This window comes from Caretta caretta, chromosome 25 (genome assembly GCF_965140235.1).
Source record: "Caretta caretta isolate rCarCar2 chromosome 25, rCarCar1.hap1, whole genome shotgun sequence".
In the NCBI taxonomy this organism is placed as follows: Eukaryota; Metazoa; Chordata; order Testudines; family Cheloniidae; genus Caretta; species Caretta caretta.
In genome coordinates, this window is record NC_134230.1 from 15,903,879 (window position 1) to 15,908,759 (window position 4,881).

Genomic DNA, 4,881 nt, shown 5'->3' on the forward strand with positions numbered 1-4,881 from the left:
CTGGCATCAATGAGAAGTGAATCAGAACCAGCCTCTGTAACCATTCAATAAATTATTCTCTTGTCCCATGAATGAGTAACGGGACTGGGGTCAGGGCTTCTGGGTTCCATGCCCAGCTGTGTTGCTATCTAACTCTGTGACCTTGGGCATATCACTGCCCTGCTCTGTGCCTCGGTTTCCCCATCTGTGACGAGGGAATAATAATTACTCACCCTCGCAAGGCTGTTGGAAATCTCTGGGTAAAAAGTTGGCATGAAGTGATATTATTGTCTGCTTAGTTCTCATGCTATTTGGGGCACAAGATAGTGAAATGGGTCAAGTTTGGCCCCAAAATTAGGTTTTGTGAAAATAAAAAAACAAAAACAAAGAGCAAAAAAAAAAAAAGTGTTTCCATGACTTTATTGTTTAATTCCATAATTTTTGCCTGGATTGAAATTTATCTGCATTTCCAGCCAATACCCCAGAGAGAGATTTCTCATAAGAACCTGAGAAACAGAGATCGAAAAGCGCCTTGCAGGGTTTACAGCTAGCCTGGTGCCAGTGAAAAAGAACCAGCAAGTGAAACTGACGACAAGTGAATGTGACTTGTCTCTTTCAATCATTCCAGATGAGTGACCTACAAAAAGCAAACAAACAGTGGTAAACAAACCAGGGAACAGGAGAGTGGGATTTTAAAAATTCGTCCAGGTTTTTTGGCTACGGTTAGGGACAGAGCCAAAAGCCGTTTGGGGATTTTTTTTGCTTTTGTTTTCGCTTATTTTGAAAGATAGCGAGCCAGTGCCGCGGCTGGTGCAAATTCTACACTAGGGGTTTGCTCTGGTACAATAAAATCCAGTTAATCCCTGCACTCAACAGTGTCCTTCGAATGTCCGGCTGAGTCAAAGCTAGCACGCGCTCAAATTCTACATTCCAAACACACGTTTAAGTCAATGGGATCAAAGTTAAGTATGTGCTTAAATGCTTGCTGAATTGGGGTGGGGGAAAGCGGGAGGGAGATTGGGGGGGGTGGGGGGGAAGAATGTGAAAACGGAGCAGGTGAGAGCGTCCTTACAGTTAAAGAACAGTGTAGCTACAGGAATACGGTAGTATCACTTTAAATAGCTTGTGAGGCTTCTAGTGGTGCTCACTGTGTTCTATGGGAGTAGCTCCAGCTGAAGTGTCTCTGTATTTCGTAAACACACTGTCCCACGTTGTCTTGGTTCTACAAAGAGCAAAAGATACAACCAAAAGAGAGACAATAAATAAGCAAACAGATAGGTTACGTCAACGGGGCTCAAAGTTCAGTATGTGCGTAAGTGCATCCCGAATAAAAGCCCCCAAAGAAAAATAAAATACAGCAAAAATATTTTTCCTTTCGCAACACGCAAACCAGCTTCCGCCACCCTCCCATGCAGCCTCCAGACACTTCGCAGTGGAAGCTACACCTCAGCTTGTGTTTATTTCATTTAAGGCCCCCCCCCCGCCCTTTTCTGGGGGTTATATCCTCTCCTTCACAGCCCCGGCTAGGCAGGGAGCTCCGGGATTTTAATGGATGAGCCCTGCCACTTAACCACGTCTTCTGCCTGGACACCTAAGGGCTGTGCCAAGCGGAGCTATTTGTAAATGTAGCCGGTTTGCTAAGCGGGAGGGTAAACACGGATGAGCAGCCTTCATCCACTCCAGTAAATATTTTATGTCGTGCACCAAGAAAAGACACTCCTATTTAAATGATTTATAAAGGAAGATCATGTAGAGGTTTCTATAAAATATGTAGGGCTCCTAATCCTGACAGCATCAAGCAAAGAGGACTAGACTCATATATTACCTTCTGGACAGGCTTGCAAGCTGCAGGGATACAACTGACAAATAAAAGTGTGTTTACAGCTTCTGGGCGACTCCGGGGAGCAGTAAATCAAAGTGAGGGTGGGGAAGGAGGGGCGGGGGGAGAAAGCTGGAAATTAAGTGGCAACTTCTGTCCGTCACAGTCCTCAACGCTGGGGGCAGGGGCCAGATTCTGAGCTTCCCCACGGTTGGGATGATGGCATCGCAGCGCTTCCTGATTTACACCACTGCCAGGGAGCACTTTGTTTCTCCAGGAGGGGAAGGCTGGCTTGTTAATAACTAGGCTAAGGGCCAAGTTCTTACTCCACTGACGTACGCAATAGTCTTCGGTCTGGGTTTGTAGCGGGGGGGTGGGCCCTGGGCCATGACCGGGGCTCCCAGCTGCCATGGTAACACACTCGATAAATAATAACACTAATATTTACTATAATGGCCATAGCACCCGGAGGCCGCAGTCAGCATCAGGGTCCCACTGGGCTGGGCGATGCTCAGATGCATAGCCAGGCACTGTCCCTTAGAGGCTCACAATAGGATTGCTGGCCCCATGTCACCCAGGGGGGAAGGAGGCCCTGTGAGATCAGCCTGTGACGAGCTTGGGTGCTTGTAGCAGAGCCGAGCGCTGACCGCAGCGCTCCTAAGCCCCAGCTCAGTGCTCGAGCCACTAGCCCGACGTTCGTCGTCTCCCATTGCCTGTTAGGGCCGGGGGAGGTCTGGAGCCAGGGGGGCGGGTTCGATTTGTTACGCAGTTGTGTGCCTGGTGTTTGGTTTTGATTTGCGTTAGATCATGCGGATTTTACACTGCGACTCCCCTCGCTGGATGACCACCACCGGGCCTGCTGGAGCCTCAGCGGGGGGCCGCGCGATGGGGAAGGGCTGGGCTGGACATGAGGCGCCGGCTCCTCGGCTGGGAGAGCTCTGAGAACAACTATGATTTACACCAGCCGAGGATCTGGCCCTGAGTCCTAAGAATTGACTGAGGGACATGAGGGACTGTTGCTATAGATCAGCCAGTTCCCAGCAAGCAGGGAGCCACCTCTCCTCCACGGCTGGCATTGATTGCTCCCTTTGCCGGTAGGCTCAACGGAGAACCCCAGTGCTCAACTGGCCACAGGGCATGAACTCCCCTCTTGTGCCTCAACGGAGCCTGGACGAGTGCTGCAGAGGACAGGTGCCTTGCTTATGTCTGTTTCTTGGATAAATCAGCAGACGCGACTGGCCGTGCTGGTGACATGGGCCCGTGCACCTGCTCAGAGCTGTCCCACGAAGTCCTCATTCAGTTTTCACACCAGCAAAACTCCCAGTGACTTTCATCGCAGGCATGTCCCAAGAGCTGCTGAGGGCCCCCAGCTCCCAGTGACGTCAACGGGGAGCTGTTGGCTCTTCTCAGGATTTGACCCTTGTGAAAGGACCTGTCCTGTTCTCACCAGTGTAAATCAGGAGCGACTCTACCGGCACCAATGGAATTACACCAGGGTGAAAATCTGTGCCTGGAAGATCCGGAGCAAGCCAGTTGGCATTTACATCAGTGTGAAAGGGGGATCTGAACCAGGTTCGGAGTAAGGGTTTCAGGCCTATTTCTCCTCTCACCACAGATTTAAACCAGGCTCCGGGTGTGATCCTGCTCTCGGTACGGGTGGTTTTTGCTCTGCTGGAACGCCGTGACGTCACTCGCGTTGCTCCTGATTTACCTCTGCGTAGCTAAGGTCAGAGGCAGGTCCTTCCTGGGCGGCAAAGCCACGGCGTGCGTTGCTTTTAGATTGGACGGTCACCTGCAGAAATGGCGGATTCGTAGCCCCAAGAGAACGCAGCACCCATCTCCTTCGGCCCCCTCGCAGTGGGTGCGTCCCCTCGGCTGTCTCCGTCCTTGCTCCCAGTGCTCAGGGAGCCGGGCCCGGGAGGCCCAGACAATGGCTCACATCGCCAGTCATTGCTTAGGAATTGCTGACAAAAGAGCAGCAGCTGGAATAATGCACCCGCACACACGCACACACAGACAGAGAGCGAGACAGACTTTGGCAAGCCAAGTAGCAATTTCACAGGCAGCTGAGGGAGCCCCGAGAGCTGCCAGCCAATGAGGCTGGTGATGTGGCATTATTAAGGGATTAGCAAGTTGTCTCGGCTCTCAATTGTAGATAAGTGCCCCAGTTTGTATTATCTTTTCACGCTGCACCGGGAAGGATGACAAAGAAACAACATGGGTGTCATGGCCTTCAGAATATTATTAAGCGTAATTTGACTTGCGGGGGGAAGGGGGGGGGAGAGGTGGAAGAAGGAGAGAAAAGGAAGAAGAGGAGGAAGAGGGAAACAAAACCAGCCCAGGAGGAGTGAGTGGGATTAAAACTAAGGAGAGAAGATTAGGAGTGAAATATGAACTCTATTCAGAGTCAGTCAATCAGGGGAAACGAAAATCTAAGAGGGGGTGGCTGGGCCCTTCGGAGAATGCCAAAGGCAGGCTTAAGCCACCAGCAGCTGTTCTGAGCCACACGAAGGGCTCTTAGCAGGTAGCAAAAGCTCTGCTGTGCAGATGATACCCAGTGGCAGCCACAGATTTGGTTTTTGTGGCTCTCATTCGGCCCCCTTTATTTTTAGTAAGGGAGATGGGGGGGTTCGTTTTCCCCCCGTGTTGGGGCTGGGTGGGGATGGACTGCGTCCAAATTGCCAAGGCAGCCCCATGGAACCAGGCAAGGGCTAGATCCCCATGGCAGGCAGGGGAATGGGACCTGATCCTATGTGCTCACTTAGCCAATGTCTCACTGAGATACCTGGCCTGACCCGGCCGGCACCCTGGGGTAAATCTGGAGTAACGCCCCGGAAGGCAGCAGAAGTTACCAGGGTGCCAGAGAGGAGGCTCAGACCTGAGCCAGGAGACCAGCCAATCAGCCAAGCACAGCGGTGACAGCAGTGCCGCTGTTCGGATTCTGGGAGCTCCGGGAGGCCCCGTTGCGCTTGGCGCTGCACGTGCTAGAGAGCTTGGAGAATGCCTACAGAGGGGGAACCACTTAGCACTTGGTACCTAGGGTTCTTACACTAGCATCAGTGCTGGGGGCCCCCAAGTTATCT

The 4,881-nt window shown here is 51.8% G+C and overlaps 1 long non-coding RNA gene across 1 annotated transcript; it reads right to left on the reverse strand.

The window, feature by feature from the left end:
* Nucleotides 1-385: 385 nt before the first annotated feature.
* Nucleotides 386-3,802, reverse strand: LOC125627160 (uncharacterized). Its single transcript, XR_007353940.2, has 3 exons — nt 3,065-3,802; nt 1,052-1,201; nt 386-616 (listed from the first exon to the last, which is right to left on the reverse strand). It is a non-coding gene; the product is annotated as an uncharacterized LOC125627160 (long non-coding RNA).
* Between the last annotated feature and the right edge of the window lie 1,079 nt (nt 3,803-4,881).